Source organism: Ptiloglossa arizonensis, chromosome 12, assembly GCF_051014685.1.
Source record: "Ptiloglossa arizonensis isolate GNS036 chromosome 12, iyPtiAriz1_principal, whole genome shotgun sequence".
Taxonomy (NCBI): domain Eukaryota; kingdom Metazoa; phylum Arthropoda; class Insecta; order Hymenoptera; family Colletidae; genus Ptiloglossa; species Ptiloglossa arizonensis.
The window spans coordinates 7,327,584-7,348,458 of record NC_135059.1 but is presented as its reverse complement, the minus strand read 5'-3'; the positions used below and the strand labels follow the sequence as shown (position 1 = coordinate 7,348,458).

The 20,875-nt window shown below is 42.8% G+C and overlaps 1 protein-coding gene across 1 annotated transcript in view; it reads left to right on the top strand.

Annotated features, from left to right (window-relative positions):
- Nucleotides 1-20,875, top strand: part of Alpha-man-iib (alpha-Mannosidase class II b) — a 198,541-nt gene that overhangs the window by 37,942 nt on the left and 139,724 nt on the right. Inside the window, exon 2 of the mRNA XM_076324277.1 lies at nt 15,508-15,575. The gene's annotated coding sequence lies outside the window, so the exon portion shown is untranslated. The remainder of the gene's footprint in view (nt 1-15,507; nt 15,576-20,875) is intronic.

The following is a 20,875-nucleotide window of genomic DNA, read 5'->3' as shown; positions in this document are numbered from 1 at the left end:
CGGTCGCAGGCGTTGAAAAGCGAACGAGCGTTCTTCGAGCGTTTCCTTCGACCGGATGCAGGTTCTTTATCGAGTTAGGAGTTGAAACTGGCGTAGAGATCGAGATTAAGAGGCTCGCCAAGTGATTCCAGCACGGCTGCGCCCTGGATCGATTATTTACGGGAATTTCCGGAACGATATCGAGAGCCAGGATATCTCGTGATATCGGAATTGAAATCGAATTAAAGAGCTCGTAGGGGGCTGGTTGACGGCGGTGGTGGTGGTGGTGGTGGTGTTGGTGGTGGTGGTATGGTCTGCACGCTTCGTTAACGGAAACTTCTGATACGTTAATTAGCGTAAACGCTGACGAACTTATCACCTTCGAGATAATTACCCGCTCCTGCTCGAGTGGCATCTCTCGCGATCGCACCAGTACTCGGCGACTTTCGAGTGTCGAGAACTTCTTCGTTGATTTTAGGGTAGTGGAAAGGAAACGCGATGGACGGGAATTTGAGAAAGACGAGATTGCCAAGTATCGCGAGACACTTCTTTTGCAATGTTTATTCCTCGATTTACTACAATTTTACAGGTTACAGTCACCCGAGCACAGGAATAGTCGATATCGTCAAGAACGTATCGAGCATCTTTAGAAGAAAAAAAAGAATGTTTAACGATGATATCTGGAAGATACACGAGAAATTTCGAGTACGAATTTGAGCGAATGAAAGGAAAAATTGTTACCGATTCGTATTATAAATATTCGAAAAACTCGATTATTCTTCCAATGGTGAACGTTCAGGATGAAAACGTCACTCTCCCCGGTTGTACGATCTCGCGCGAACTCGTTTCGGTGCTCGTGGCATCGAGTGTTCTTGTGTTCTTGTAGCGAGGTCAGAATCCGAGACGGGGCAACCTGAACGTTTCATCGCATAAATTTTGATAGCAGCTTTCCTTTAAAACGCTAACTGAACTTAATCCTGGCACGATACTTTCCGGGAGTTGATGTTACCGGTGCATAAAATCTACTAGGGAACGATCAGTTTCGGAACTAGGAGGTAAAAAAAAAGAAAGAAAAAAAAACGAAAAAAACAAAAAAGAAAAAGTCTAAATTAAAAATTACGCGCGTTACGACCCGCTACGAGGCAACTTCGAAGAACTCCAGTTTTCCATGCTGTCGGCATCTTTCGCGAGCAGGAGATGGAGAGGGAGAAGAAAAATCAAGCGGTTAAACTTCCACCCGCGGAAACTTCCGTTAACAGTTAAACTATTAACGAAGATAAGGGGCGAGAGTGGAGCCTTAAGAAGGGAATCCTCTTTGAAATTGTTATTACTTTAGAAGAAACTACGGTATCGGCATATTTGAATATTCAAGTACGTCTCGCCGCGTTCGTTACACGGTCCCGATTTTATTTACCGCTTTTTAAAACTACCTTCGAGAGTACACCAACCCGACTGATAGCGATTCGTTCAAACGTGGGGATTGGATGATTAAAAAATTCTCAAATTCCAGTTTTCCGAAATGTCTTCTAAATTGTCGCTCAATTTTTTTTACAGACCACCGATCTTTTCCCAAAATTTTCACTACGTTCTCGCACGATCGCCATTTTTCGTAACACGTCTGAATAATTTTCACGCGTTCTTTCACCGTGTACTTTTCCACGATTAATTTCCCATCCGTCTATATAACGTAGGTCGAGTTGCAAATTAATCGGTTAAACGTTTGAAAAATGACGCCAAATTCAAATCGACCGGTGACGATCGGGACACCCGGTACTCGATCGCGTGTCCATCGAAATAGATAAAACGGATAAACGTAAACGAATGATTGCGATAAACGTTATATTTACGAGTAAAATTACATGGATTGAAAAATCTATCGGTCGAAAGGCGGTAGAATTTACCACGTGTTCCGGTGTTTTGTCGAATTTCCATCCATAATTCGTCGCGCGTATTATTATTAGCCGTGTCGTTTTTCAGTTTTTGATTCGCGATCGGAACCAGGTACGCGAAAATTGCAGCTAATACGTTCGATTGTGGGCGTTACACCGTGGAAATTATTACTGGAACCACGCAGGAATAAACGAACGAATTATTGCTGGGCATCGGTGTACGTAATCGAATCGCCGAATCGTTAACTCCCGTTTGTTTTCTAGCCTCAGACACCACCGACGACAATTTTACCCCCGATTCACGGATTGATTTTCAATTTTGTCAACTTAGTTTCGCGGAACAATCGCTCGATAATCGTGTCTACGACGATCAACCGACGTACAATGTCGGCTACGTAATTTTCGACAGATTTTATCCCGTCCGAGCGTGTAATCCGATTTATAGAGTAATTCTTCTGGTCTGAAATTTATTCGATTCCCGTGGAATAACGTTACACGGGCCAACGATAGAGACACGAACGTATACTGACTGAAAAAAGTGTTGTCTTCACGCTCCATTTTCACTGGCCGTGGCAGCGATGGTATCCATCCAGCGAGCCAGAACGCCACAGTGTAATCCAGACCTGGATCGGGCTTAGTTTACACCTAGCAGAGACGTTGCTTCGTTTTATCTCAACCTGGTACAATTAAGATCCAGCATAAGCTTAATTAAGGGTCGAGTTTAGACCGAGTGTAATCTACACCTAGTATTGCTTAGTTTGATCGAGCTCGTTAAAGATCCAGTGTAAGGCTAATTCGGAAGTAGAGAGGCCTGGGCAGATTCTAAGATCCAAGAAAGATATTCTTCGATCTTTTCTGTGTTTTCCACAAATTTGAATCGGGTCCTATTTAAATACAAACTAAACCTAGTTTACACTTAAGAGATATTCTTCGATCTTTTCTGTATTTGTCACAAATTTGATTCGAGTTCAATTTAAACACAGACTAAGCTTAGTTTACACCTGGCAGAGACGTTGCTTCGTTTTATCTCAACCTGGTACAATTAAGATCCAGCATAAGCTTAATTAAGGGTCGAGTTTAGACCGAGTGTAATCTACACCTAGTATTGCTTAGTTTAATCGAGCTAGTTATAGATCTAGTGTAAGGCTAATTCCGAAGTAGAGAGGCTTGCACAGATTCTAAGATCCAAGAAAGATATTCTTCGATCTTTTCTGTGTTTACCACAAATTTGATTCGGGTCCAATTTAAACCCAGACCGAACTCTAAAGCTGGTACGCGATCGTATTTAGGCAAACTCATCGCGATCGCGTTGAATTGTCACCTTTCCTAATTAACGCCCGGTGGAACCAGTTTCCTTAATAGCTGGCGTTACCTAGAACACTCGGTGTCGGCTGCACGAAGAATGTAACGAGATGTAAATACGTATTTGTCGGACGTTCGAGAGAGGTCAACGTCTTTATTGACCAGGTCTGACGAAGATAGCGATTCTCTGCGTGCGGAACGAGTCTTAGCGGCCGACCGGATCGTAAATAAAGGCGGCGCAGAAATTACAGTGGAGCGTAACGCCATGATACCGTCGAGGTTCAGGTAGAACGAAGAAAAATAATCGACGTCGAGGTAGCGTTACTAGCTGTTTCCGGCCAATTCCTGGAAAACATCATCATTTCCACTTCTTGAACAATTTCTTCCAATTTGCAAATTCGTTGCGGTACATTTCCAAGAGTTTTAAAGATAACGAAAGGTAGCGAATCTTATAGACCGTATCAAGGACGAAACAGATCGTTCCAACAGCTTCGCGTTTAGCTTCTAAACGAACAACGTGTCGCGAAAATTATTCGATCCTGCTCGAGTCCCAATTGCTCGGTTAAACAGTTCGTTACTGTGATCAGTGACGCCAGTATGAATCTCTAGACTGTAACGAAATGGTTAACCGCGACACGCCTGACAACAAAAACGTCTCTTTTAAAACCGTCTGGCTAGTGTACTCGGTCAAGTTCAGCCGAACGAGTCTAGGAGCGATTTAAATAGACGATATCAAGAGTTTGGGATTAGCGATCGCTAAAGTATTCTTATACGATACACGAAATGACTAACCGTACGGTTCGTCACTCGATGAATCAGTGGCTGTTAGGATCCAGTTCCATTGTTACGTCGAACGACTAAGTGAATCATTGCACGTCTAATAGAACAAACGATCCAGGAGAGATTTAAACCGACATCTGGAGTTCGAGATCGGTGATCGCTACAGTATCTCGAACGTCTAACGCTAGAGTTCATCACTCGATGAATTAGTAGCTAACCATTTGATATCTACCCTTTGTTACGTCGAACGACTAAGCGAACCATCCAATAAGACATCTATTATCGGATCTAGGAGCGATTTAAACCGACGACATCAGAAATTTGAAATTAGTGATTACTAAAGTATCTCGAATACCTAACGCTAGAGTTCATCACTCGACGAATCCGTAGCTAACCACTAGTATCTGCCCTTTGTTACGTCGAACGACTAAGTGAACCATCGCACATTTAATAAGAAAAACGATCTAGGAACAATCTAGACGATATCATAAGTTTGAGATCGGTGATCTCTAAAGTATCTCGAATACCTAACGCTAGAGTTCATCACTCGACGAATGGATAACTAACCACTACTAATGGTATCTACCCTTTGTTAGATCGAACGACTAAGTGAACCATCGCACATCTAATAAGGAACACGATCTAGGAACAATCTAGACGATATCATAAGTTTGAGATCGGTGATCTCTAAAGTATCTCGAATACCTAACGCTAGAGTCCATCCCTCAACGAATGGATAACTAACCACTACTAATGGTATCTACCCTATGTTAGATCGAACGACCGAGCGAACCGCTGCACATCTAATAAGAAAAACGACTGGTCCCGTGTGATTTGCCCGGTCGTTAGTACACTTGACAAAGTGGAAACGTTCCGGCAAACGAGTCCAGGGGCGGGCCATAGAAGGGAAAGCGAGCGGAGCTTTGGTGTTGACAAGGGAAGTCTGGTTTGTGGCGTAGGGCACAGGTTGTTCGTTGACGCGTCCACTGGGGAGATCCGATGGCGTTTGTATCGAGTGCCGGTGACGTAGGCGGTGGCAGGGGTCGTTACGATGTCTGTTACGCCGTAGGGTGGGTATGGATACTGATTTACAACCGGTAGTCACGGCATCGGGGCCATCGTTCCAACCGTTTCTACGCCAAAACTACGTCTACCGGCGGAGTCACTCTCGGATAATGTAGTGGCGTGCGCGTCTTCCTCGAGCCGGAGCACCGTTCCCGTAAATAAACCGTTATCTGCGACAATTTTTCTTCCATTTTCGCGCCGCCGCGCGGTAAATCACGCGCCTATGCCCGGGGAGCTGCATCGTACGCTTACAACCAGACCGATGCCACGCTCTTTTAACTTTGCTCGCGGGATTTACCGGGAATCGGCCGATCTCTCGATCGGTCGCTGCGGTATTTATTACGTAGAACGAGTCGATTATTATCCGAGAATTTCCCAGCGCGACTAATTTTTTACTATTTTTTAAAAAATCTCCCGCGACGATTGTTCCGAGTTCTTTCGTCGCGAATTGGACAGGAGTTGGTAAATTACGTACATTTTTAAAAAAAGGGATTTTTAACGAAAATTGATAGAAGGAGGAATATTTGTTTTGGAAATTTAACAACGAGTCGATAATTATCCGAGAATTCCCCAACGCGACCAATTTTACTATTTTTTCTTTTTTCTTTACGGTTATATCGGTTACAGAGTCGAGTTTTGCTTTTTTTAACCCGTAAGTGGCGAGTGTTTGACAGACACGAGCGAATTTGCCTATTATGAATTTAGTTTCTCAATGAATCTTTCTTAGCGTGAATTTAGTTTCTTTTTTTTAAACGTATCTAGAATTATTTAAACGTTTATACGAGGTCCTACAGAGTCCGTACACGTATACGTGACGAAATAACCACCGCACCGATTAAGAGGTTAAAGTTACTTTTGTGCGCATACTTTGATAGCCTATCGTGACTGGAGAAATGTTTAGTTTATGCAAATATACGAGTTAAATTGATACCAGAGCTGAGAATTAATCCGGTCCGGAGTATCTGTAACAACATCAACGATAACACTTCTCTGGATAAAAAGTAAGAGCTGCAGGCTTGCTTTGGTTCGAATTGGAACATCGATTGATAGACGAGTGCACTTTGGACTCGTCGAGTAGAATTTCATCAATTCGACGATCGAAACCTACGGTCTGGAATATCTGCGAGAGTATTAAGGGTGAAACACGTGCCACGCTGACATGTAAACGGCAGATGTTAGGCTTCATTTCAACGAACCATCCGCAGAGGTCAAGTGCACTTTGAATCCATTGAGTAGAATGTCTACAGTCTACGCGCTTTCAATTCTCATCAATTAGACGATTGAAAGCGCGTAGACCGGAGTAACTGCAAGGACATTCGGTACGGAATGTGTCTCGTTGAGTTTTATCGAACAAAGACTCGTGTCGCCCCGCGAATATGAAAAAAATCCATTGTTTTAACACTTCTCGAGGCTTGTTTGCTATCAGGGATCAACGCCTCGAGAAAATCCTTCAAGTGGTAAAATTAATACGGAATGGAACATTTTTATATACTTAAACGACAAATGATAACTTTTATACATTAAAACGCGTACGTGCGTTAATATTTACACTCTAGAAGAATATAACGTTTAACCGTTTGCGCTCGAAGTATTTCTCTAAGCAAGAGATCTCATAGAAATCTTTTATATCGGATGTGAAAATAAATCGTGGAACAAACTTGGACGTTGTCTCGTCGAGATGTTTCGTATACAAGATAGTTTATTTATCTCGAGCCACGAAGGAAGTTTTCCTCTTGAAAAATTAAAACTTTGAAAAATTAGAAAATCAATCGTTCCCTTTTTCTTTCCAACTTGTTAACCGCCACATTTTTTCCTCACACTATCAAACGACAAGAATCGAGACTCGCGTGCATCCTAGTGCATCCCAGTGCATCCCAGTGCATCGGTCGGCGAGTCTCGCTCGCTTTTCGAGTGCAAACGGTTAAATTCCAATTTGAATTCCAAACCACCAAGTTTTCCCGGATCGAAAATAGTACAGTGAATTAGGTGATAACCAAGGATCTCCTCTCGAGTTCAAAGGGTTAACTATTATGACATCGACTAGGTTTACGATCGAGGATAAATAAAAATCCGTTATCGGTCGCGTAGGCACTGAAATCTTTTGTTGGAGCAAACACAATGATAAATCGTAAAATTGGATTTTACTTTACACCATCGACTCAGGATGCCGAAAAGAAAACCTGGAAAATTTCCAAGCGTAGACTCACGATACAAAACGATACAAAACGATACATAAATCGAAATATCGGCAAAGGAGGTAGCAGAAGTGTCACATGGAACGTTAATCGAATTTTCCCGCGTATATTCGGCGTTTGTTGTCCTCGAATGTGTACCACGGCACTTGGTACACCGTGATCGATACTCGAGAATTTCGAAGTCGGTCTCGTTTCGAAAATAGTGACTTTCGCGTCGTGAGCGGTGCTTCATCGCGGCAAGGAAGGTCATCGAGCAAACGAACGGGTAAATACAAACGGCGACTGCGCGCATCCGAGCTACGGTAAATATTTAGATAGGTCTGAGCACGCAAAAGACGAAGCGAAAGGGTACGCGGCAATAAACCGTGAATTTCCTCGGCTAGCTGCACGCGTGCCAAGAGGTTATCGTTCCGAGGCTACTTGCCCCGTTAAAAATGCAACAAAACCGAACCGTACCTACCGCCTTCCTCGTTCTCTCTGCATTGCTGGCAACCTTGAACGCTAACCTTATATCCCGTGATATAGCTCGAAGAGAATGCTTCCAAGGGCTGCGTAGCCGAGGGTTCGAGACAGGGCTGTCCAATTGACGTCGATTCGCTTGGTGGTTCGATTTGCATAAAAAAGATTCTAGTTGCGCGTTCAGGTGAACGGTACGGTTGCAATATTTTAACCACGAGGGCAACAAATATTGAATATCGGACCCAGAGGGTGTATCTGGGTTTTCCTCGAGGAAGGACCAAAATTTATAGGCAAAAGTAAGACCAAGATTTTGTGTAAAGATTGACAGTAATTATATTTGTACAAACATGTGATTTTCCAGGGAGAACCGATGCAAAGAATTGTAATCTGAATTATAATTTCGAAACGGTACGGTTGCAATATTTTAAGCACGAGGGTAACAAATAACGAATATTTGACCCAGAGGGTGTATCTGAGTTTTCCTCGACAGAGGTTCAGAATTTATAGGCAAAAGTAAGACAAAGATGTGCAAAGATTGACGGTAATTATATTTGTGTATATTTTTATATACAAACGTGTGATTTTCTAGGGAGAATCGATGCAAAGAATTGTAATCTGAATAATAATTCCGAAATGCAGGACCTCTCTCACGAATATCGTCCTGAACGAAAGTTCTTAAAAGGAGCAATCGTTGAAGTACGATCTTCGAGACACAACGATCCCGTGACTAAGGTTTCGATACCTTCTCTCGATCAACGACCCTCTCCCTCAGCCTAAATGTCCCCAGTTGAGTCTAATAACTAATAACGCACTCGGTACGACGATCACAATTCGAATACTCGGTGTAGGAACAGATCGAACCGTGAAGCTCGGTTCTTCCTCGTTTGTACATGTTGGAACGAATGCAACAATGACCTTAAGGGTGCCAGATGTCGATGTCAGTTTTAAGGACTGTCTTCATATTGACGTGGAAGGGTCGTCCGCTACGCGATCAACGGTTTGACTATTTTTCTTTTGACTTTTTTCTATTCAATTCCAAGTCGTATCGTCACGAAGACCACACGAAGACACTGTCGTCGTTCAAATCGATACACATCACTGTCAAACTCGTTTCTTCGGACTTTGTATTCTCATATGTAAAAAAAACTATACTACTGGACACGCGTGATCCCTGCACATTATAATAAACTATATGTATATTCAAATCTGAAGTTTAGAACAGTACACATCGAAGAGACTCTTAGTCGTGGGAAGCAAACGGACGCACGGCGTAATCCACGAGTACGGCTCGGAGCGTGACTTCCGTGACGCGTTTGCGGGTGGTCTTTGTATCGCGGCATTAGAACGAAGCTTACGAGCTTAACGACGGGACTCGAACAGTCCCTTCGGTGGCTCGATGGCCGAAATTTCATTGTCCGGTAGCCATTTCGTCGGTGGCTGCTGCCTCGCCTGTATCCGCGTCCCCGTGCCACGTTACTCCGTCTCCTTCGATCTGTCGTCTTGCTAATGAACGGCACCGTGACTTCGTTAATACCGTTAGTTACGGGGCTAATCCCATTGACATGTAGAAATTAGATTTCGCCGGATGTTGGCCTTCGGGGAGTGCGTCGTGCCCAGCCGCAGAAGTTTCACTCGAAATTCACCGACGAGTCGCTCGGTCCGATTCGTTTAACTTCCACGAGGAACTTGGCTCTCTATTGGTCGACGGGGATTAGTAGACTGTCGGTTATTCAATAGGCGGAGACCAGCGCGGGGTAAACTGCCACGAAAATGTACCAGGTTTCGTTCAATGGGAACACGACTGCTCGGATCGGGTTATGACAGGAGAAACTTCGCAGCGTCGAGATACCGAAAGAACACTACCTTTCGAGTTTTCGCATAATTTCAACTCTCTGCACGGTAATTTCCGCTCGTGTGCACCCGAATCGGGGTCTACCGGTTCCTGTACGTCCAGGGAAGTCGGTGACTTTGTACAGACAGACGTTTTTATTCATCTCGAACCGAGAGGGGCAAAGTTCGGTGAAAGTGAAAGGGACTGAGCAACGAGTGCGAGAGAGACGGAGCAACGCCGAGCGAGTCTCGCATTACACTCTCTCGATGCTCGTAGCTTGTATGCTTGTAGCGATTTTTAACGCTAGGTTTACGGATATTTTTTGCGTTAAATTGTCGCGTATCGAGAAGAAACAGGTATATTGTATAGAAAATTATAAAATTAGAAAGCTTCGAAGAGAATGAATTTTGATACATATTTGTCTCGTTAAATGGATAAAAGTTTTTCCTCATCGATAGAAATACGTGAAAAGGACGTGTCCCGTAAATCTAGCGTTAAGAATTGTTATTGGGAATTATTGAGTATACGTTGTACGATAATTTTCCAAACTTTCCAATTATCGTTCGAATAATTGTACGAACGTCAGTACCGATTATTGTACGAAAAATCGTGTACGCGTGCAGCTTCTGTAAAAGCCAATCGTACCGATCCAGTTATGGTCGCGACCGAACGACCAACCCTGGCAGCCACTTCTCAACCTAACCGTTCCCACGGACTCATCGTCGATCTCGGTGCCAAATCAACATCACTCGAGTTCGGAACCAACTTGAGATTTCAACTTACGGGAACTGGGGACGCGTTGCAAACTCGCGTGCACATGTGCAACGTGCGATGCACATGGGTTGTACCCATGTACAGCAGGGTTGCGGCGTACATGGTCGAGTACGCCGCGCGTGTAACGAGATTTCATTTAGCGGAGCCTCGAAAGCCACGATTTACGAGAAAGACATCTGCTTCGAAACTGACGACACGCGTTAATACGTGGCGCTCCATTTGTTGGGCGTGGAAGAACAAAAATTCTCCGGACACCGATTATTCCAAGTGCTTTCGTTGCAACTTGGACCGGAGTTGGTGAAATACATCTTTTGGAGAAAGTGATTTTTAAAGTAAATCGACAAAAGGAGGAAAATTTGTTTTGGAAATCTAATAAGTAGGTGTTAATAATGCAAGAAAACGAAAATTGAATTCGTTGCGAGATATTGTTCAACAGTATTGACCGTTTCGAGTTTTCTTTTTGTAACTTACTGGACCAGAGTCGGTGAAATACAACTTTCGAAAAAGTGATCGATATCGTAAACGATATTTAACGAAAGGAGGGATATTTGTTTTGGAAATTTAACAACGAGGATCAACCATTCGCAAAAATGAAAATGCCCTCTTTTATCTCGTCGACTTGTGTTTAATTGTCCGAAGATGGAGGTGACAATTAGTTTTCCTTTTTCGTACATAGCTCGGTAATAAGTTCCGTTAAAAGTATGGAGCTGTTGTAAAAGGTGTGAGAAAATTTATCATTTGTCGTTAAACGGGATTTATTTGCCCAGTCGATAACAAGTGAACAATAATGGTATTACGAATACAGTAGTGTTCGACGGTGTGAAAAAAAAAAAAAAAAACGCATATAGCCGGAGTTGGTCGCGAAGTCATTCCAGGAATCGACTTTTTTTTTTATGTCGCGTCGAGATACAGCTGCGCGAGAATCGTCCGACGAAGAGAACGCACAAAATGCACCAGGAGCGAGTGCAACGGCTGGTGTTGCACCGATGGTGGTGCAATGGTAGCTAACGCGAACTAAAAACATTTATATTTCTCATTTTACCTTCGTGACGTTATTATCAATGGATTAACGAGAATCTCCCGATAAAAATGAGACCGAACGCGACCGTGTTCGTACTGTTTTTATTTATACGTTGCACGAGTCATTGTACGCGTATATACATAGTATTTTCTCGATAAACAAAGCGAAAGAAAAAAAAGAAAAAAGAGAACCGAGCGTCAAGCTAGACGTCGAAGTTCAAAGGTCGCTTACAGTATTAATACAGTCACAGTTTTTTAAATACTTTTATTCTCTTAACGAAACTTTTACGAATATTATTTGTAAAATCCTCCTGATTGCAACGAGTCTGCTACGATGCGATCTAAACGATATTTATTCATTCAACGAGTGATATTTCCGAACCTCCACGGTTATTTCAGAACCTACTTTCGTCAGTGTTCTACAAGCTGTCCAAGTTTCTATGAGAAGTTTTGCAGGTCGTAGTCTCTAACAGTGACGGTAGTTCGTAAGTGGATTCAAATCTGCCCTACCAAAAACTCTGACGTTGTTTCGCGCAGAGTGTCCCATTAAGGCGTGACGTGTCCTTGTTTCTGCGAGAAAGGCGTTAAAACTGGGGTCAAAGTCTGGCAAAGAGATATGCCGAAAGAAGTAACAAAACCCCTAAGCACGAGTTTGTTTCGAAGGTCGAGCTAGGATATCCGACAAGAGTTTGCCCCAGCTTACGAGCAGACCCAATTCTAGAGTCGTTAAGGGATGCTCGGGGTTTGGTTTGAATGTTAACAAAAATTCTCGGGTGCTTTATACTTCGAAAAGGTACATTCTGTCGCGTTCCATTTCTTCTTCCCTCCATTCGACGTATTCCTGATAGTCGATCAACGAGTAATTAGATTACTAGTATTAATATCGTAAAGATAGGCAAGTACGAGGACACAGAGAACAGTTGTGAATGAAAAGGTAGACAGAGAAAATGTGCGCACGATTCACGAGAATCACGAAAGCCACGATTCACGAGAAAGACATCTGCTTCGAAACTAACGACACGCGTTCATACGTGGCGTTCCATTTGTTGGTAGTGGAAAAAAAAATCTCCGGACACCGATTATTCCAAGTACTTTGGTTGCAACTTGGACCGGAATTCGTATTTTACAGTAAGGGCGAGCGGTTAGAAATAAACGGCTAGACCGGAAGAACAGCGGCGGAACGGCCGCGGGCGGAATACACGGAAGGACCCCCGGGTCAAGTGGAAACCTTGCTAAGAATCAAAAGAAACGAGCAGCAGAAGAGAACAACCATAATTATACCGGCGCGATATCGTTCCACCTAGCCGCGAGAAATGTACAAATAATCGAGCGAATCGATAAGTCGTACACGGTATACCCTTCGTTTGCCCTTTATCTCGTTTCTCTGGGTACCTTGTCCGTTTTCTGCTCTGAATTCAGCTCGTACCGACCTAGAAAATAACGTATACGGCGAGCTTGATGGCTTCCTATCTCGAGGGAAAACGAAATCCTTTAAAGATAACGCGATTCGTTTCGCCTTTTAACGAAAGACGTTCTCCGAAAGTAAAAATAAAAAGGGCGCGCCCGTTATTAGTAATATTCGTTCTACGGCCTGTACTCGACCGCGAAATTTATCTTAATGATCGTTTTTAAATTCGAATAGTTGCTCGTTGTTTTTCTCTTAATTTCAATCAACAGAAATTTCATTAATAGAACGTTCTAAATTCGCAGCCATTAGCTCGAACAATAATTACCGATTACCAGGTCTCACCACGTGGAGGTTGCTGCACGAATAAGGTGTACGTTGTAAGATTGATATTCGGAACGTGTGTAAATGTTAATAACAATCGCGCAGATGGACAAACATTCACCGATACTGTTCGCCTTCGTCGATTTCCCTATATCTTGACGTTTCTTCGTCACAGTTATTAACAATCATCGTGGAACCGTATTTGAAACAATTATCAATAACATCCTAGCAGAAATAATGGTTCGAGAGTCATCGATTTGTTGAAATATTCGGTTAGATATTTCTAAACTTTGACGTTAATCGATAACTATTTGTGTCCGAAAACTATAAATAAATTATACTTGTATTCTCGAATATCTCGAGTTTCTCGAAACTCTCCTCTATTTTTAAGAACAAATCAGAATCTTCCAACGTTTTTACATTTCGCGTATTTAAAATCATTCTTGCCGAAAATTCGGTGTTTTTCAAAAACCGTAGATGATACGGTGATCGAGTTTCCAGTTTCTCGTCGCGTGGAGTGTGACTCGAGACAGAATCACCTTTATTAAAACTCCGAAAAAAGGTTTCAATTTCTCGGACATTGTCGTCGCTCTCGATAACCATTTTTCATCTTTCGATTCATTGTTTGCTTCCGTCTAAAATTTTATCAATTACCAAAGCTGACGTTGAAACGTCGACAGAGGTGCAAAGATTCGAGAACTCTCTTTCACGGATGGGAATCTCTGTCCCGGTATTTTCACATATATCGAGAGCGTAGGTATCCGTTTACCAGTGGCATCGGTCCGCGGATAAAATTCGCGGTGCACGTTGGCTTGGTCCAAACCGTGGTCTCCTCGATCACGTACGATCCGAGGAAACCGTAAGTCGTGCAAGTTTTCGAGGAAATTAAGCGAAATTTGGCGGGTGAGGTCGAATTCGACGCGTCGAGCAACGAATCGGGATGGTCCACCTAGCGTAACTTTGAGAAAAGCTGCGATCTGGATCACCGTTCCACGGTACGCTCGAAGATCATTCTGTCCGAAGTCGTGATGTTGTAATCCACGTCACTCGTCCCGTAGCTTATCCGGGCTGGGAAAATTGTCATCCCGGGTCGTAGATACGTCCACGAGGTACGCGAACGAGGTACCGAGCTGGATTCGAGATTCCTCGCAGCGGGTACCAGGAAGTAACGAGGTTATCGATGGTCCTCGGTCGTCGACGGTGGTTCACGTCGCGTAGAAAATCTTGGCGAATTCGCGTCGACTTGCACATGCGTAATATCGTACGTGTGGTGAAAACGGAACGGAACGGAACGGTACGGAACGGTACGACGACATCGGGAGCACGAAAGGAAAAGAGGAGTCGCTCCGTCACGAGCGACGAGATCCAGTTTCCATGGATATTGGTTATCGATCGGGGCAGCCTGCAGCCTTTATCGTCTTCGGAGGAGAGTCAGCAGCGACTGTGACTCCTCTCGGTCGTGTATCGTCCTCGCCCTCTCCTCTGGTCCCGGTACCCTATGAAGCCGTAAACTTCCAACGGAAAAGAAACTTTATGCATGGTATTATAATACGTTTGTCATATTCCTAGGGATTCGAAATTTGCCCCCACCACGACCGGCCCGAGTTTATTGCATACATTCGGAATCACTGCACGTCCCGTGAAATTCCGATCGTAGCGACCCGCATTGCTGCGTTTACTGTTTCACCGTATTGTACTTAAACCGTGGCAACGCGAACAAACCGCGATCTTTGTACACGGTTCGCGGGACGGGTCGCGATACGTCGAGTTTCAGTTACGATACATTACCAAGGAGGAACTACGGAGTATGCACGAAGACCGAGTGTTGCGAAAACGACTACATTTTTCATTTTTCATACAGCTGTAAAAGAAATTCCCACGTTACAAGATCCGAGCTTACAATATTCGCGATGTAAGTTCTTGTCAGATTTTGACCAGAGTGAATTGATTTTTAGATTCGAAAGCTGCTTTCGTTTTGGTAGAATGTAGATTGGGATAAGTGAAAGAGAAAAATGTCTGAGAATGGATAGGAGAAAGTTTATCCATTTTTTGACAGTTCAGAGCGATATTCCCCTCTTCGACTCCTTCGTCTAGAATATTGTGTAAGACTCGTAAGGAAATCGGATCGAACGTAGGAACCACGGGTAATTAAATATATTGGAAATGTATTTTCTTAGAAATATTACAAAGAAATCTTTGTACAGTGTCTTTAAAAAGGAAATTTAACGTTCAGAAGGACAGTGAGAGTTGTGACCGCGTTATCGAAATTCAAATCGTAGGGCAAGGGGTCAAGGGTGTCGACTTGGTCGAACTGTGCGATGTATTTGTTATTTTATAGTATTACTGATCAGAGTAGTATTATCTAAAAGGAATTTATCGATTTGGAAGATTTCTGGTTCGGTTCGACAAAGATGTATTTCTACAAATGAAAGGGATGTCTACAAATTGTTTGTTTTTAGATACTAATTGTCGTTTCTGTTACAGGGATCAAGAATCTGAATCGACACGAACGGGTCCAAGGAAAGAAGATTCGAGGTTCCAACGTTCACAATGTAAGTTCTTTATTAAATTTTAACTACAGTGAAATGATTTTTAGATTCGAAATCTGCTTTCGTTTGCATCTAATGTCGACTACGATAAGTGAAAGAGAACAAAGTCTGAGAGTGGATACGAGAAAAAAAAAATTACTCAGATAAATTAATACAACGATAATTTCCCATCCTTGAAAAATTTCCATCCTTGCATCGGTGTCGTCTCATCGATATTCGAATTTGGTTGAGTTTCCAAATATGCCCATAAGGAGTGCTTAAGAGATAAACAGTCAGTTACACCGTAGATCGTCTCTCACAGTTATTGTTTTTACCGTACAATCCAATTTTGACTCTGCTCAGGAACAACTTGTCGAACACTCGGTACCTGTTTATTCCTTGAAATTATTCTCTATTCCGTGTGCACAGATTTCACGTTCACTTTGCATCCGAATCTTTTCTTCCGTGTAGTCTACGCGTCCGTAGCTAAATTACTCGAATAAATTGCGGGTTTAACTGTCTTGTACGTTGTTTATCTCCATCCGTGGTCCTGGTCGGGCAACCCCTCGGCTGCTCACGCCCTACACGAGGGCGTAGGAACCTTTTAACCGCAACATTATCGCTTTTGGATGGCGTACATCCACGGTATCATTGTACGCCTAGCGGCGATCCTACCGAAACACGCGCACGTGCTGGGAATTTCACCGAAGACACATCGCGTCGGGTGTGTACGTTCGTGTTCCCTGACAATGTTTCGGTTCGAACGATTTCGCGACAGTAACTCGAATTTCTCGAGCACCTCGGAGAAACTTCTTCGAGGGCTGTTGGCCCTTGACCCAAATACGAACCACGAATCGATGAGCGGAGCAGCCTCGGTTCTTATCGATGTTGGATACCTCTTTCTTAAGGGAGCAACCGCTCTTTCTTGCTCGTGGAACACATTACGTATACAAATATGCCACTCGGATCGTACGTACCTGTAATCTATTATTCTATACTCGTGTGGATTTATTCGAGAATTTTGCACAGTTTATTTTTCACGTTGTTCTTGTTTTAGAAAAAGTGCACTCGATTACCCTCCGGTGTAATCGTTTCGAACAGAGATACGAAAGTTCGTGTGCACGAGTGTACTAGGTTGTTCGATAAGTTTTTCCCATTGGGAATAACTACTGTGACGCTTCAACGTTTGAACAATTGTAAATGTAGAAACGAGTCGACAGATCTGTGTGAAAATTCTCTATCTTTCGAAAAATAAAACGACGAACCTAATAGCTCTACTTGAACTTTGAACAACTGTAAATATACAAACGAGTCGACAGATCTGTATGAAAATTCTCTATCTTTCGAAAAATAAAACGACGAATCTAATAGCTCCACTTGAACTTTGAACAACTGTAAATATACAAACGAGTCGACAGATCTGTATGAAAATTCTCTATCTTTCGAAAAATAAAACGACGAATCTAATAGCTCCACTTGAACTTTGAACAACTGTAAATATACAAACGAGTCGACTGATCTGTATGAAACTTCTCTATCTAAAAATAAAACGACAAATAGCTCCATTTCTCATCGCACGACGAAACTTATCGAGCAACCTATTATCTTTGACAACTACCACGAATCGTGTAGGTAAATATTCGACAACGCGTAATTGAAAATTCTACTTTTGACCAAGAGTTTAAAATTTCTCTTCGGTCTCTGCTCTGTAGTATCGAGGCCTGACGGTTACGAGTATATTGCGGATTTTCATCCAACACACTTTTACGATAATACGTTGCCCATATTTCTCTCCTCGTCTCCTCTGCAGAACGTGGGCATCTTGTAAACGCTAAGCCACACTATGCCGTGAAATTATGAATTATGTTATCGGTTAATTTCCTCCCACCTTTTCCTTTCACGCCTTTATTATCCTTAGCATTCTTCTTACCTGATATTTACACGCTTCGTGACACGTTGGGCGCAATCTTTCCTTCTTACCAGTAATTTCAACGTTAGAGTAGGAAAGATTTGTCATTCTGGTAATGTTATTACGCCTGTGTCCTAAAACGAGGGACTTCTTGCACCGTTTCTTTCGAACTCGTGCAACCTCTGCAATATCTTCAATCTCTACTCGATGTTTAGAATACGTAATATTCCACAAATATTTACGTACACGTGTACATATTCACGTACACAATTCGTGGTAGTCGTCAAAGATGAGATGAGAAACGGAGCTATTAGGTTCGTCGTTTAAGATCTTCTCGTCTAAGATCGATTTTTGCAATGGGAAAAAAATATTCGGTCTCGATCTCCGAAGAAAGAAACAAATTTGTGATAATTTAACGTTCGAGTGACTTGATAAACGAGAACGACAATACGAAACGATAAGGATAAATCATTTGTGACGAATCAACGGAAAAGATTCATTTCGACACAGGTGTTCGAAACAATTTTTCGAATTCATTGTTCGAAACGCCGCTCCTTCTTAAAATGCTCGCGAACGTTTCCTCTCGGGGCAACGTTTGAACGATAAACATCGATAAACTTTGACTTTGCGTGACCACAGTCAACTTCATTCAGTGAACGATCGCTTTATCGCGTCCCGTTCCTTTTACGACTTTCTTTATCCAATCGTGGACATTTGTGCTCAATGTCGCTCGAAGGTCGAGTTATCGTAAGAAATTCTCTGTCCCGACAATACCCGTAATTTCACTGTGTAAATAAACGGATCGTTGAAAAATCGACGAGAAAATCGAGCTCGAAGCAAACTCCGCGTCACAAGACTCGATCGGAGACGTTCTAGGTTGCGTGGTTGTTACGTAATAATTAAGGATTTGATACGAAAAATGTTGATCTCCAACGGGAGACGAACTCTTTGTTATTTTCTTTTGTATTACACTTTAATTGCCATACTGTCATGTTTTTATATCTGTTCTTGTTTCGAGTGTCCTATGTTATATAAGGAGTGCATCATTATGGAAACGGAGAATCTCGTGAGTTGTTACGGGAACGTATGCAAAAGGAATTTCGGTTATCAGTGGTCTGTCGTATGGAGTGTCATGCGTTGTTACGGGAACGTGTGCAAAAAGGAATGTTATCAGTTTTTGTCACGGTTACACGATCGCAAAATTTCCATTTCTTCGTGTAGTTTTTCTATCTCGTCGCGATGCTCCATCGAAAAGTCCTGTCCTACCCTGTTCACGAGGCCACGGCTGGGAAGTTATTCTGCAAATTTGTCAGCCCCCTCCCCCATCCCCATTGGGGAGTTAATCTAACTTCCTTCGAGGATTTCGTGCCTGGCACGCGTAATTAAATTTCGAAGCAACGTAAGCGTGCAATTGCTGCGTCGTCGGCGTGTTTTCGACGCGAACCAACGCTTTGGGTCATCGTGCAATTATCTGCTCTCTCTCTCTCTTCAGCGATAGCGTCGTCGTTCCGATACTTTTCAATTTAGGGTCGTTACGAGTCGTTACAAGAAGTTTCTTCAAAGGAGTTCGCAGATACTATCCAGGTCCGTGTTGGATCGATGCAACTTCTCTAAGTGTCCTAACTATCGTCCCTGTTCTCAGGTGTCCCATGGTTACGACCATCATTGAAGACTCGACCACCGTTACGTTGATCTTCGGAGACCACTCGTGGGATCGCGGTGGTCGGATCCTTCTTCTTCTTTATTTTACTTCGAACCTTTGGACCTGTGGTTTCTGAAATTGCCAACTTCTTTTTATCTTTTTAACGGTATTTTATGGATGCAATGGGAGATGAAATTTATAAAGGTAGCCTGTAAGGTACAATCGCTTTTCGACTGTCTCCTACGTAATTCGAAGGAATTACTTCGGGTCTGTGGCTCTGGTAGAGCGGTATTTAAACTCTAACTGGGAAGATGATCCGAGAGCAAACATCTTCGCGACTGTTGAAGAACAGAGCTAGCAGTTTCGGGTTCTTATTCCTGTTCGATGATTCGGTTAAACTGGAAGAGGATATAAATTGATTATTCCTGGCAAGTTCACTTCGTTTGTAATGGCTACGGAGAGTGGAGTGTCAAACTGTAGGGGATCGATATCCTACAGATGGCAATCACTTTTTGATTATTCTCTACGTAGTTCGCAGACGTGAGCAATTTTCAGTGTACTTCTAGGTAGCTTGCAAGTACGTACGACCATTGTTTCGTCTCTTGTCTTCAGTTATTTGTATTCGTTGTATTTTTTTCTTCCATATTTCCTTCAAAGAATAATCAATTTATACAGTTTTGATATTTTAGCATTCACTGATCTGGACAGTGAGACCAAGGTACAATGATTATTGTAAATTAGGAGCAGTTCAGCAATTTGCACTTTTGTGCTCTTCTATTAACCATGAAATAATTATGCTGTTGGTATCACGATTGGACTAATTTTCCAGTTAAGTCACTCGACCAAATATCTAAGTCGTCTAGGACTAAATTCTATCGGGTTGTTCGGAAAGTCATTTCGTTTTTTCTTTTTGGGGTGAACATGAAATTTTTTTAGAAATGTACAAACATATTATTAAATTATATATTCTCAATTTTGGAAAACGAAATCACTTTCCAATAAATACGACGATCCAATAAATTAGGAGCAGTTGCAGTTTCGAGATTTGCACTCTTGCACTTTTCTATGAACCACGAAACGATTATGCAGAGTTGGTATCACGATTGGATTAATTTTCTAGTTAAGTCACTCGACCAAATATGTAAGTCGTCTTTGGTGCAGCCACATTTTGCCGACCGTTTCGATAATACCTACTCAAACAACTTGTCGATCGTGTTTCCAGATCCACGAATGCCAGTACTGCTCCAAGAGTAATATCGCGGTTCTGCGTTACCAATGAAACCGACCTGTAGAGTCTCTAGCGCGTTTCTTCGTAGAGCCTTCTGGCTACTCGTACCTCGGTAAACGACGAAACAGCCGCTTGTCAACGACACGTTATATACGTGTTTGCTTTAACGACCGAAATAACGTGGAAGCTCGACCGTTTACGTCTCCGCCGTGTAAATTAACGTCCCACGAGCAGACAGCGTGAATGACTGACCAGCTGCTCGACTTTTCACCGTTCGCGCGGTATACAGGGTGTCCAGTAACAGGTGGTGTCACGGTTCAAAGGATGCTGCGAACAGAAATTCCTTCTACGGTTACTCGTTTCTCGGAGAATCGGTTCTGATCGGTAGCACGGTTCCACCATTGGACCATGGAGAACGGTTGAAAGTATCGTTGAAATTAGTGTCGGTACGCGTTACATCTCTACGATAAGGGATCTCTACGTAACTCGGGACGAACGAAGTCCTCGAACTTGTGATAGATTCGATTCGTTCGTCTCTTCTCGTC